The following is a 15,514-nucleotide window of genomic DNA, read 5'->3' on the forward strand; positions in this document are numbered from 1 at the left end:
TCATATTCCAAATACAGAGTTACGTGTTGAATTTCAAAGATTAATCGCTGCAAATTTAAATACCACCGCTAAACTTGTGTTATCAAACATATACTTAACCGATGTAACGAATACAGAACAGAGAAATAATTTCACAATACCATCAACACAATCATAATGGTATAACTGAGACCTATAACCAACTTAAACAAAAATATTGTCGCAGATTCCAACATTTCCTATCGTACTATACACCGAATAATCGCGTATGTCAGCAAGTCTAGTAGGAATCTGGGTCAATCGACGAGTATTTATTCAGCAAGGCTGGCCATCTAAAATCACTGGTCTCCGGGTCGGTCGGCGAGCAACAGTCTCTAACTTGAAGTGGTGGGACGGCTCGCTACCCTCTTAGGATCCCAGGCTGATAAGAGAAGGGTTCTCTCGCAACTTGAAGTGACCGTTAGAACCCTTAACCCTGTCAGTTGTTCACTTGGTCTTTTGGTCACATCGTACAAGAACACCTTTGCGTGCCCCTTTACGGTGTAACTGAAGGACTAAAACCCCCACTCGTCTCTCCCGAACTCACATGCGCTCTACGACAGTTACGGCCGTGTTGGCCCTTTTATTCTGGGGGTAAGAATAACCCCTCTTAAGTGTATAGTTTACATTGTTTTATAATAAACGAGGCTTGCCTGTGACCTAGGTTGTTTCTCTACCATCCCTCACTACGCACCCCTAAACGTGACAATATTACTGGCCAAAATTAAGAGAATCGATAACCAATTACATAAATAAATGTGAAATATGTTTACAAAATAAATACGAAAGACACCCGTATAGAATTGCATTCGAAGGTCCACTACTATCAGATAAACCTTTTAAAACTCTTCACATCGACATTTTCCAATTTTCGAACTGTCAATTCCTAACCATCATTGATTTCTTTTCAAAATACGCCCAAGCATATTACATTACAGACAAAAACGCTGTAACAATTTTGAATAAACTTAGACATTACTTTGCTCATCATAACACTCCATAAAAAATAGTTTCGGATCAAGGTAAAGAATTTCAGAATAACACCTTCAAAGAATTTTGTCAATTATTTAATATAGAAATTCATTACACTACACCAGGAAATTCATCATCAAACAGTCGAATAGAAAGATTGCATTCAACAATACTTGAGAAATTAAGAGTACTAAAAATGCAAAATCCAGATGAAACACCTCAAAATCTCATGATATCGGCAATCTTAATTTACAATCAAAACATTCATTCAACAACTGGACCTTCACCTTTTGCAATCTTGTACGGTCCGTATTTCAATGAACCTAGTTTAAATAATGACTTAACTATTTATGAGCAGTATAACGACAAAAGAAAGAAAACACTTTTACCCTTTTACGAGCATGTTTATAAGACAGCACATACAAAACAATCCCAAAACACCCAAAAACAAAACAAAAATCCTGAACAACCACCTAACATTCAAACGGACGATACTGTGTACAGAAAAAACCCGCTTCGTAACAAAATGAACCCTCAGTACAGTCGCACGAGAGTTACGGAGACTAACAGAAATAAAATTACAGGTATTTCTAAAACAAGACCTGTAAACGTTCATTTAAGAAAAATCAAACTTCTTTTCAGCCTCCCGATCCTGATCCTTCAGACGCAGGCCCTTCAAGTACACCGACTACCTAATACTGGGTACTACATGGAAAATGTATCCCCATCGCTTAGTACTAACCATTATCATACTACGTATATACCATTTAACATATAGTATTAAGTTTACTTTATCTCAGTTCTTAACTAACATTGTAGTCTTAAAACCTTTAGTAGATGAACAAAATAACAAAGCAGTAACCACTTTATATTTTCATACATACAAGCTTATTAACCATAAATATAGCAATTATGAGAGTTAATGCAAAGCAAAAATCGCAGGAAGCGAGGACTAATAAACTTTCTTGGAAGTGGTATTAAATTTATCACGGGCAACCTAGACGATAATGACCTGGATACAATTACTCAGAACTTTGATATACTAAAGCGAAATCAACTAAATTCGATGCATAAGATCAACGAACTTAGTTCCTTTGCAGGTAATATAATGAATAAATTCAACGATGATATCGTTTGCACACTTAGAAACACTAGATTTGGAAATTTTGTCTCCAAGCGAAATAAATGAAATTTGGAAATATCTAAAAATTCATTATCCTAAAAAAGCTCTATGGCCTAAACAACATATCAGAGAATTAACCCTAATCTGTAAAACTGGTCTATTAATAATGGACGATATGGTCATTCTTGCAATCAAAATACCAGTGTTTGAAGTGAGTGCTTGTGATTTAAAATTTGTTTACCCCGTACCCAACAACGAGTCGCAAATTGTGATTACACCTAGCAAGTTCTATTGCAATGAACTTTGGTATAAAGTTTGTAACGAAATAAGTGACAAGTGGATATGTTCGAACCCACTTATTGATAGCTGTATTTTATCCAAAAATTGTCAATATGCTTTAGTTCACAATAATTATAAAGTTCACACATTAACACATGCACATGCTTTATTGTTCTGTACAAAAACATCAGAAATAATTTATGAAGATTGTTTTAGATTTGAAAAAGTGTTAATAGATGGCTGTACACTTTTACAAAGTAAATGTGATGTAATTATTGATAAGCAAAAGTATTCACTAGCTATTAATAATGTAACCACACTTTTACCAGATGTACCAAGTTTACAAATTACCAACTTTTCTCTAAATCTTAAAATTAAACACTTAGATAATCCAGGTCAGGTTCAAGACGATCTTTTAGAACCTATTAAATTTGAAGAATTACTTTTGCAGAATAACTCGCACTTAACTTTAGTTATTATTAATAGTATTTGTATTATAGTTTTAATTTGTGCTTTTTGTGTAATATTTTACCAATGGAAAAAACATTTTAAAGTTATTCCCTTAAAAACGCTTCAAAATATTATCAACGAGGACGTTGAATTAACTTAGGGTGGAGGAGATATAATCCTAAACCATATATGCACCTAGTATTTCTGCTCACGCTAGTATTAAGTTTTATAAAGGCGATTGTAACGCTGCAACCGTAATCATTAAGACCGTGTCAGAGCTTCAGGCTGTTCGGCTTAATTGTTCACCATAATTTTAAGTTTTTAGTTTAGTAAACGTCCTATTTCAACAAATAAAGTCTTTTTTAAAAGTTACTCCGTCTGACTTCTCATTTAATTCGCGAACATTCCATCCGATGCGCCGATCCAAGTTTAAAGATACCGGGACATGTCCAAAAGTAGCTGTTTTGTGGATTTGCATTTTACATGGGGTTAAATGGGTAACTTCCTTATTTTAAGGCCTAGAGGGTTGAGACTTCGTATTAGGGGGGTAAGTTTGGGACACCCCTAGGATGCGGTGTTGTCACGTTGTGCACTTTTTCCCTAAATTTAGGGAAATTCTATATAGTGACCCCTTCGTTTTTCCCTAAATTTCAGGAAATCTTAATCTGGCTATGAGGCCTTTGTAATAGTATCATTGAATGGTCGGTTATTGGCTGTTGGAGGTTTTAATAACCGTCATGACAGTTTAAATTCGGTGTAAGAGTTTGATGTTAAAACCAATAAATGGACATTAGTCACAAAGGTGGCTTTCCCAAAAAGGTGGATTTGGAGGAGCAGTGTTGGATTTGGTCAATTTAGAGCACCTCGTGGGACAAACTAATACCTAGTTAATGAGAACAATATGATATGTACACGGTGATCATTTATAATGTCCCCCCTCTCAACTTTTTTATTTTTCACATTAGAAAAAAAATATGAATAGAAAAGTTGTACGAGATGATGCAAGCTATTTGCAGTATATATTGTTATTTATACAGGACGTTTCAGAAATGCGTGACAAGTCAAAGTTATATTTTTTAAAATGGAACACCCTATATATTTTCAATTTTCTAGAATTATCAAACAATTCTGAACATTTTTTTTATAATATGTCCTATACCTAAATGTAATGGTTCTCGAAATATTCGCATTTCCACTAAGCTGCTAGATTCTAGAAAATATTGTCACACCCGTGTTAATAGTTACGGTGCACACCCAATAACCACCATAGTCAGCAAGGTTAGCGTAATGAGGTCGCTGACGAGTATAAAAGATGCACCGTAGCTCGGCTAAGATACCGAACTCTGGGGTCATCCCCAGAGGGAGGTCACTGGCACAGATTGACCACGATCGATGAAATCCAGCGACCAATGTAGTCCCAACAGACGTAGAATAGCTCAAAAGTAACAAATATGCAGACTAGAACATCAGCGGAATCGATCTAAGCCGGTTTTGAGACGTAATAATATAATTTGGCACAGATTGACCACGAACGAGTGAAATCCAGCGTCCAATGTGGTCCCAACAGACGTAGAATGGCTCAAAAGTAACAAATATGCATACTAGAACATCAGCGGAATCGATCTATGCCGGTTTTGAGACGTAATAATACTATTTGGCACAGATTGACCACGAACGAGTGAAATCCAGCGACCAATGTAGTCCCAACAGACGTAGAATAGCTCAAAAATAACAAATATGCAGACTAGAACATTAGCGGAATTGATCTATGCCGGTTTTGAGACGTAATAATACAATTTGCACAGATTGACCACGAACGACGAAATCCAGCGACCAATGTAGTCCCAACAGACGTAAAATAGCTCAAAAGTAACAAATATGCAGACTAGAACATCAGCGGAATCGATCTAAGCCGGTTTTGAGACGTAATAATAAAATTTGGCACAGATTGACCACGAACGAGTGAAATCCAGCGTCCAATGTGGTCCCAACAGACGTAGAATGGCTCAAAAGTAGCAAATATGCATACTAGAACATCAGCGGCATCGATCTATGCCGGTTTTGAGACGTAATAATACAATTTGGCATAGATTGACCACGAACGAGTTAAATCCAGCGACCAATGTAGTCCCAACAGACGTAGAATAGCTCAAAAGTAATAAATATGCACATACCACGAGGTGACCGTCCGAACTCTTGACCCTATCAGTACCTTAAGTAAGTCCTTTGGGCGTGTCGGTCATAGAGGCTCCCTGCTCGTATCGAGCGGGTTTCGCTAGGCGACACTTCAGGAGGGCTTACGCACCTACACCTACACATAGACACACACACACACCCTCTTGGACGGTGTTCGATGCTAAGAGTTATACAGTGCCAAATAAAGAAGACATACTTGAGCTACGATCTTGTTTCTCTTCCTACGTTACCCCCTAAACGTCACAATATTCGATAGATTCCAGTTCTAGGTGGCGGTGAATTACGCGGTCACGAAAAAACAAAAACTTTGTTTATTACTGACAGTAGTGACAGTTACACGTTGCGGGAATATAACATTATTTTTATTAAAACGCCTTATTCCGAAAGAGAAAACAATTTATTCTGCAAATATTTATTAAAACAAATAATAACGTTAAAATTGCTCAAAGGGCACTCCATAGAATTAACCCCCGGATGCATATTCCAGATAAGAAAACATTTTATAGGATCTATGAAAAGTTTCAACGAACATCCAGCCTATTGAGACGAAAAAGAAGAGTGGAAAGAGATGAAAATATGGATTTGAATTTGATTTTTGAAAAAGTTGAGGAAAATCCAAACATTTCTCTGAGAAAAATATCGAAGAGTTTGGAAAAGAGTATGGCGATTCAAAAAATACCTCTTATGGGAGGATACAAAACACTAACAAGAAATCAGGATATAAAGCATTCAAAATAAGACCCACAACAAAATTAACGCCGAGACAAAGAAAAAAAAGAGTTGAATTTTGCCAAACCATGTTGGAAAAAAATAACTTGAATAACAATTATTTGAAAAATGTATTCTGGACCGACGAGTTATCATTTGCGACCAGCGGTATGATTAACAGGAAAAACACCAGACAGTGGGCCACAGTAAATCCCCACTGGTACAGGGAATTTCAATTTCAAGGTCGCCAAACTGTCAATGTTTGGTGTGCTAACCTGTATAACAAAATAATAGGTCCCCATTTCTTTACCGTTACTTTAAACGGAGATGTTTATTTGAATTTTCTCCATCAAGAACTAGAAGACGTTTTTGATGAGCTTCCTCACAGTGTCGTAGCTGTTAGACACCATCTAAAATAAAATGGCCTCCTAACAGCCCTGACTTGACGCCGATTGATGCATTTTTATGGGGAACGCTAAAAGAGCGAGTGAATGCACATAGCATTGAAAATACTGAACATTTGAAAGAACTTATTAGAATGGAAATTCAAATTCTGAATGAAGATTATAACCAATCGCTCGCTCCGCGTTAGAAAGGTTACGAAGAACGTATATCAAATTTATTGAAGAAAACGGGGCCCCAGTTGAGCAATTTGATTTGTGAAAACTACATGCTTTATTATACATATATTGTACAAAGAAAATGAACAAGAAACCATCTCGATCACAGATTTCAAAAAATTCATCGTAAAATATTTGATATCTAATAAACATCAAACTGAAATTTTAGAAAAAGGCGTAGTAGCAAAGAAAATAAGTTTTACTCAAGAGATTAATCGCAAGGAAGGTACAAAATTTAAAAAAAATGTGTAAACTTTTGAGTGTAAAAATTGGAGTTTTAAAGTCCTAACCAATATCGGATAATGCCTCATGTCATGTGAAAAAGATTGATTTTATATTTTTTTCTCAAAGAGTGTTTCAAACACGTTTTTTTTTGAAGTTCTGTTAATAAACATTCTGGCTCCTTCTTAGAAAACACACTTGATAAAGAGTTGATTTTTCGATAGTAATCGGAGATGGGCAGACACAAATAGTTCATTTTGCTGTAGGATATGTTAATCAGTTGGAAAATAAATTGTACGTTTGATAGATATTAATGACTGATTGCTGGTCTGGTTCCATTCCAATGTCAACTTCTGCACAGTTACTCAGTTCGCCATGCGTAGGTTGACATTTAAAGGAATGACAATTTTTCTAATACATTACCATTTAGTCGGACATTAAATAAAAATTATGCGACCAGATATTGTGGATAGGAAAAAGCTGCATATGACATAACAGCAAATCGAAATAGCAAATAAAACTACCCAAAACCCCGCGCCCCAATCTTTAGTTTATTAGTAAAATAAATAAGAATTCCAGCATTCCCCTGTACGACTTTTTATGCATCTCGCTTCACCGGGAGAATATCTGAAACAAATAAAATAATATTACGACAAGAACATAAAAAACGTCAATGTGTTTTAACCGATTTCAGCTGAATATCTAAATAAAATCAAACATTTTTCATTACATCCGGAGTTATCCGACACAAACCGAAAAAGTCAAATTTCTATTTGTTTTTACCTCTTTATTAAAGATAAAACCTCCTACCTTTTTCGAATACGTTTTTTGAAGAACATTTGATATTAAACAAAACGGGATTTAGACACATAAAATTAAAGCTATTTTCTTCAATATTAACAATTAATAAATCACTATCATAGTTTCCATTAAATAATTACATAAATTAAAATAATTTGACGTATGATTGTCAATCTGAAATGTAAACAAAAATATACATGGCTGAACGAATTTATGTCGTCTGCTAGGGTGGGTTCAATATTACCATTAATTTCATCACGTTTAGTTTAGTATTTGTGTTCTAACTAAGGTGTTTTCTTGTTAATAAACTAAAATGTGGGATTTCGGGAAATAATCTTGACTCTACCCTTCGGCGTTCACGTTTTATCACGTAAAATGTGCATAGGTAGTTTTTTGCGAAATTTTTCTTTTAGGCAATTGGTTGCGACTAAATTTTGCAAAAAAACTACCTATGAACAGTTTACCCGATAAAACCTAAACGCCTCGGGATATAACCTATGATTATTTTGGAATTTACCCCGGATGTAATAAAAAAAATTATTTTTTTTACCAAATTATTTAGCAATAAAATGCGCAACTTTGCCTCCATTTAACTAAAGCTCTATCAACAATAATTTCTGAGATGGCAATGCTAAGGCATCGAATTTGTAACACCTTGTATACAGGGTAATTCAAATTCGACCCTCACCATTGGGATCTCAGAAACCATAAGTACAAGAAAGTTTAAATTGGGGCAAAGTTGCGCAATTTAAAGCTCAACCAAATTCGATTTTCCGAGTACTTAAAAAACTGAAAATTTGATTTTTTGTTTTTATTTATTTCAAACCTTATTTGAAGAGATATCCCAAAACTAAAATCATCTTTTCATTGCCACTTTTTCCTAGCTATTCGATGATGGATTCAAATTTGCCACACGACGTTTCGTTTTTTGTCAGTCATTATCAACTTTATTTTTTCTTATGGGCGTCATACTGGATTTTTAGCCTACCAAATAGTACGTTTTATTCTAATTTTAGTGATGTATAATAACTTATGATTTGCTTGATAAATGACAAAATAATTCAATAAAAACTATTTTTACTTTAGTTATTAAATGTTTTATAAAATGTCATTATTTTTGACAGTACTTGTCAAACACGTTAATTCGGACGATCATTAAAGCAAGTCAACTAACCTAACCTAAACAGCTCATTTATGTTTCCAAGTGAAAGATCATCAAAGATCATCATTTTAGGAACTTCATTTTTTGCCAAATTTCAATTTTTTATAATGTTATGTGCAAGTTTATAGTTATTTATACAGCAAGTGAATTAAACCATTTTTTATTCATTCATATTTGTTCGAGTGAATAAACCGGCTTAAGTCACGTGTTTTATACAGTATTTTATTAAATTTTGACTTCTTATATTAAAAAAAAAAAACTAATATTAAAGTTCTATTAAATTTGCACCGCGCCCCGTAGATGTGACATGGATGTTTGTGTGTTTACATCTGTAAATAGGCGAATGTCATTCAGAGTGATTTAATAGTTATTTATACAGCAAGTGACTTAAACCATTTTTTATTCACGAAAAGAACAACTAGGTCCACGAGCGTTGCGAGTGGCCTAAGTTCTTCGAGTAAGTATGTTCAGGTCAATTGCGTGTGACAAGTACTACCAAGTAATCTTCATAAAACGCGTCATTAACTTAAATCTAACTAAGGAAAAATTAGTTTCTATTGAATTATTTTGTTATTTATGAAGCAAATTATAAGTTATTATACATCACTAAAATCAGAATAAAACGTACTATTTGGTAGGCTAAAAATCCAATATGGCGTCCATAAGAAAAAAGAAAGTTGATGATGATTGACAAAAAACGAAACGTCGTATGGCAAATTTGAATCCATCATCGAATAGCTAGGAAAAAGTGGCAATGAAAAGATGCTTTTAGTTTTGGGATATCTCTTCAAATAAGGTGAGAAATAAATAAAACAAAAAATCAAATTTTCAGTTTTTTTTCGCATATCTTCGGAAGTACTCGGAAAATCAAAATTTTTAAAACAGCATTTAGTTGAGCTTTAAATTGCGCAACTTTGCCCCAATTTAAACTTTCTCGTATCTCTTATGGTTTCTGAGATCCCAATGGTGAGGGTCGAATTTGAATTACCCTGTATAGTGTAAAAGTTATAGAATTAAATGTAGAATTTAAAATGTATTAAAAAATGTGGTTCTATTTAAAAATACCAATATTTTATGTGCCACGAATTTATGCACCACCCTGCATAGTCAAAACAAAAATAAAACATTTCTAATTTATGTTTAAAAAAAATTGCCCAGCTTAAATCAAAACTGACATTATCACATAGCTTATAAAAAAACAAAGATCACAAAACGGTGCACGCTAGATGTAACAAATCTTCCTGACCAATCAATCAATGAGTAAATTCAAAAATTCAATAATATACAGGGTGTTACATTATAAAACAAAGAAAATTTAGAGTGTCACAGTTTTACAAGATACTTTTTGTAGCCATCCAAATAGTTTACTCTGATTAAAATAATCAAATCAACCTTAATGTTAATTCCTGTTTATCTGAGATATTATTTATAGAAAGGGAATAGCTTGAATAATCAAATTAGCAAAAAATCCAGAAGAATTTACTTGGTTTTAAAAACAATGCAAAATGCAATGCAAGGTGTTTGCTTTATAATCATAGATGTCTCATACAAGCGGTGTCTTGAGTTCATCATTTGTACTCACTGCAAACTACCTCATTATTACTATTACTTTAAACATGCTTTTAGATAGCACTAAATATAACACATATTGATTTGACGTTCAATAATGCAATTTAGTAAAGTGAATAATGATGATTATTGTGTTAACATAAAACAATAATAAAAACTGCAATGTTTTTAATTTTAATGTCAATTTCAGTAAAAATAGTTAACTAACATTCAAACATGCTCTTTTATGCACTGTTCTAATGTAGTACTTCTTGGTGGGTAATTTGAGCCTTGTTTAAGGCTTAGAGATCTGTAAGATCAAAAAATATACATTACTTAATTTTAGTGTATAATTTTCAGCTATTATTGAAATATTGTATTAAAATTAAAAATATAACTATTTTAGCTGCATGGGATTCGGTTTGACATAACAAAATAAAAACAAAAGCAAAGTGACAAATTCGAACTTTAGTTGACATAACAACAGATGGAATATGGCTTAATCAGCTGAATTTGTTTCCTCAAAGTGATAAGCCGCGTGACGTCACAGTAGGGTGCTCGGGCTGCACAATATGCACTTAAAACTTTTTATATTATTTTTTACATTGAACAGTAGAAACTAGAAATCTACTTTCACAGAATGTACGCCCTACTTTCCATCTGAGACCATATGTATAGAAAATGGTAAGCTCAAATAATCAAAATATCAAAAAATTCAACTTCATTAAGTACTGGATTGTTGAAAAAATACATTGCAGCTGCACAAATACAGAGTGTTACAAATTCGATGACTTAACAGTTCTATCTCAGAAACTATACTTGATAAATTTTTTTTATTACATTCAGAGATATCCAACAAAAACCGAGAAAGTCAAATTTCTATTTCATTTTTTTACCACTTTATTATTGATTATTTTAGAAATTCAATGGCACCTTCTAGAGGCACTTATTTATGCTATTTAAGAAAATAATGTTTGTATTTAGCTACCACGTTTCGTTTTTTAGATACCATCATTAATATTTTCAAATACGGACTTGGACTTTTGATTTCGATTTTTAGTAGCTACAGACCTCCCTAAAATAATGATGTGGCACACTTTTCAAAAAATTATATCTAATTGACTTAGGTACTTGGTTTTTTAAAAAAATATGCATTTGAAATTCATATGTTGTCATAATGAGTAGATAATTTAGTTTGATATGATTCAATAATTAAGTTTTGCTCGTTTTAACACTAAAAATAAAGTTTAAGCTGTTTCATCAAAACTCAACCTCAAATTCAAATATGTGAGTATCTGAAAAAATAAATAATTAATCAAAAACATTTTTTTTAATGCATGAGAAGTACCATATCTCTCTCTTTTTCGAAGGAGTACTAAACCTAAATACTAAATTATATCAAACTAAATTATCTACTCATTATGAAAACATATCAATTTCAAGGGCTTAATTTTTTTTAAAATTTTAAAGTACCAAGTACATAATACACAATAATATGTATATTTTTTTGACAAGTGTGACACATCATTAGTTTCAGAAGGTCTGTGGCTACTAAAAAACGAAATAAAAAGTTCAGGTCCGTATTTGAAAATTTGAAGTTAATAAAAAAAACTATTTACTTGAAGAGCATAAAAAAGTGCTTCCAGTAGGTGCTATTGATTAAAGTGGTAAAAAAATAAAATAGAAAAACGAGTTTTCCGGTTTTTGTCAGATATCTCCCGATGTAATGAAACTTTTTTGAATTTTTTTTACCAAATTATTTAGCAAATGCGCAACTTTGCCTCCATTTCACTAAAGCTCTATCAACTGTACTTTCTGAGATAGCAAATGCTAATGCATCGAATTTGTAACACCCTGTATGTTTGCTTTATTGCTTTACAATCATGGTACTAGATAAGCAAATGTTGTATTATATAAGTAATTTCATAGCCATCATTTGATCTGAAGAATTGACACTTATATGAATTAGATTATTACTGTTCCTTCAAACATACATTTAGATAACATTACACACAGTGCTTTTGTAACATGCATACTGCCTATAATAATAAAATTAAAAAGACTAACTTTTCACAAAAATTCTCGGAGCCCTATGTTTTTAATTTTAATAACCGCTGCTTGTGTTGTATGAATTCGAATTATACAGGACCCAAAAACTGGGTTTTTAAAATATTTTTGATCTTTTAAATGGCAACACTTCTTTATTATTCTATAGTTTGGAATTTAGAAACAAACAATTCTAAGTATTGTTCCATGCAACTTGTACCACAATTGTCCTGTAAATATTGATAATTTGAAACCAATAATTTTCCAACAAATCAGATTAACATCCCAAAAAATTATTGATGACATTTAAAAAAAAAATGTAAAAAGATAATAAACCGTCTTGGGACCTATAATTTTGAAAATTGTTTTTGACATTACTTTAAAAACAATTGAATATCAGTATGGAGTATGTTGCATGAATTATGTTAAGAATTGTTTGTAGAATCCAAAACCTCCTATAAAAATAAGGCTCCAAGTGTGTTTGCAAAAAGTAAAGCCCACTTTATAGAACAAAATTTAGTTTAAGTATTAGTATACACTGTAAAAATTGAATGTGATTATAAATGATAAGTTTATGGAGGTTATTACATGACATATAGACTGACAAGTGCCAGTACATAAATAGTAAATATTAAACAAAAAGTTGTAGCTTGCCTTGCAATCCTTTTTCTTTAAGCTGGAACCCAAAACAAAAACGAAAAAGTTAATAAAAACTATGTATGTTATGTACTTCAAAACTATCACCTTTGTGATAATATTCATCTGTCAATGCCAGGTTAACCATACTGCAGGTGCAAAAAGGGCAAAAAGATTTAATTTTAGTATTAGCCATAAAAAATTTTGGTTTTTAAGTGAATTCAGTTATTACTAATACTAAAATTAAATTATTTTCTTTTATAAACTTCTTCGGTCAGAAGCATTCATTCTATTCTTAGTACTAATATTAATACTATTACTAAAATTAAATTTTGTTTTATAGACTAGGCTTAAGTCCCATTTCATCAAATTTATGCAGTACCTACTTTACAAAGACACTGTAATACATATTAACTCAATGTTGAGCAATGCCGTTTACTAAAGTGTATAATGATAATTATTAAACAGGGTCTTGTGAACAATAACTAACCACGAATTTACTAGGAGGAGATGCTTTGTCCGCTGTTGCCATCTAAGTGATCAGTCACTTGGTTAGCATAGGTTCACCTAGCATTTTTTTTAATAATATTTAGACTAGGCATGCGATTTGGCAACAGCGCAGAAAAAAATTTCCAAATCATCTGATCAGATTCCACAAAATGCTTGTAAAATCATCGATTTTTTGAACGATTTTGTGACAAAAATTGTGGATCGTTCGCATTTTTTCTTTTTTATCTGTACTATATAGGACGTAACCTAACCCAAAAAAAAAAAAATTGACTCAAAATTCGTGGTTAGCTATTCTTCACAAAACCCCATTAAACATAAAACAATAATGAAAACTGCAGCGGTTTTCATTTGAATGATAATTTAAGTAAAATCAATATACTGACCTTAAAACGTGTTTTTTATTCACTGTTCTAATGTAAGTAGTTGAACCCATTGCACACAATTTCACTCTTTAACTTGATTAACTTGTTGCAATCTTCTTAGTGGGTAATTTGTTCTTCGCGTAGGTCAATTTCTTCATAAAAGTTGTATTTTCTCATCCACATGGAAAAGTAGTGAAGTATTCAGCATATACACGATACAGATCTGTAAAATAGGCCCAATTTGTTAGTTGAACCACCCTTAAAAAATTGTCACACTAGACAAATTTTTAGTAATGTATACAAAAGATGCATCAGCAGAGTTTTTTCAGGTTAGGTACGAAATTGCGATTGTAATCTCACCTGGGCTAGCAGGCGTTGTGTGCATTATCACCATTGAAAAATATTCATTTACTTGAATTTAGTGAATAATCTTCGCCAATTATTGGATTATTGTAATAAAAATACAACAATTATTTCAGCTGCATGTAAATTTTTTTGACACAACAAAAAAAAACAAAACAACAGCAAAGTGACAAGTTGGCATTTGACATCATAACAGATCCAAGATGGTCTATCAGCAGAACTTCTTTCCTCAATGCGTTACGTCGGGTGACGTCACAGTGGATGCTCGAGTGCACAATATGCACCCAAGGGATTACAGGCGTTGTGCGTGGTTTTATATTACTATTTGATTCTCTCTCTTCATTAAAGTAGTTCATCTTCACAGAGTGGAGGCATTACATTCTTCTGAGATGGTATTTATAGGAAGGGGTAAGTTCTACGAAACAAAATATCTAAAAATTTAGATTCATTAAATATTGGATTTATTGTTTAAAAAAAACATAGCAGCAGCACAAAGATGTTTTTAATGCAGATATGCAGTAGGGTAATTCAAACACCAGAAACTTTGAGTTTTAAGTTTTAATAATTAAAAGAATAAGTGAAATCAAAACTCAGAGTCGATCTCCACAAATATTTATTAAAAGGTTGTTAATTGCCTAACATGTTTCGGGTGTATTCAGACACCCATCTTCAGAGGCTGTAAGTTATACAGTGTGTTAATTAAAAACTTATAAAACTAAGGATATGGAAGCCTACCTTAACTAGATCACTAGTCTGCTGACTGTCATTCTAAAAGGGGGGACAGCTGAACCCAAATGTACCAAGGTGGTTTTTTATTCTGCACGGGGGAAAAAACCTTGATCAAAAACCCAGTTCTGGTACAGAGGTGACAGGTTGCTCCGTTTTTTATTCTCGAAGGGGAAAAAAACTTAATCAAAACCCAGTGTTGATGTCAAAAAGTGAAGTTACTAGCTCGGTTTTTTATTCTTTAAGGGGGAAAAAAACTTAATCAAAACCCGAAGTTGAATGATGTAAAAACTGCATGTCTATCTGTAATAAAAAGCATGAGTAGAAATAGGATGTCCTGAAGGGGTGTATATGTAATGGGGAGGGCGGCAGATAAATTAAAGTCAAAAGATAAAATGAAAGGCAAGTCAAAAGGGGCTAAACTGTATATCTTACCTGAAGGAGACCAAATGGACACGAAAGGGACGTCACACAACAAAAAACCGCGGTGGACACTCACAAGTTCAACATTTAACAGATTAAAATGGGGGTGACTATCCCTTTGTCACTGTGGAGGTGTGACCGTGCAGGGCAACATGGCTTGGGTGCAGCAGGACATGGAGTGGCCAAAATGGCTTCCAACCCACACCAAGGGCAGGTTGCAGGAAGCGGAAGTCTAGGGGGCAGCAACATATTGCCAAATTCGAAAAAACCCAAAAAACCAAAAAACCAAATCCCCCAGAGAACTGAAAAGGTCAAAACCCCCAGAGCCGGACATGACAGACAGCTGACA

General features: G+C 33.1%; 1 long non-coding RNA gene across 2 annotated transcripts; it reads right to left on the reverse strand.

The window, feature by feature from the left end:
- Window positions 1-2,540: 2,540 nt before the first annotated feature.
- On the reverse strand, window positions 2,541-15,319 carry LOC145737511 (uncharacterized). Of its 2 annotated transcripts, XR_014180408.1 has the most exons (5): window positions 15,178-15,319; window positions 14,752-15,045; window positions 14,014-14,431; window positions 13,675-13,876; window positions 2,541-7,215 (listed from the first exon to the last, which is right to left on the reverse strand). It is a non-coding gene; the product is annotated as an uncharacterized LOC145737511 (long non-coding RNA). The 2 variants fall into 2 exon arrangements; XR_014180407.1 differs by lacking the exons at window positions 2,541-7,215; window positions 13,675-13,876; window positions 14,014-14,431 and adding an exon at window positions 14,560-14,692.
- Between the last annotated feature and the right edge of the window lie 195 nt (window positions 15,320-15,514).

The sequence above is a fragment of the Ips typographus genome, linkage group LG14, assembly GCF_016097725.1.
Source record: "Ips typographus isolate SLU linkage group LG14, UJ_Ityp_2.0, whole genome shotgun sequence".
NCBI lineage: Eukaryota > Metazoa > Arthropoda > Insecta > Coleoptera > Curculionidae > Ips > Ips typographus.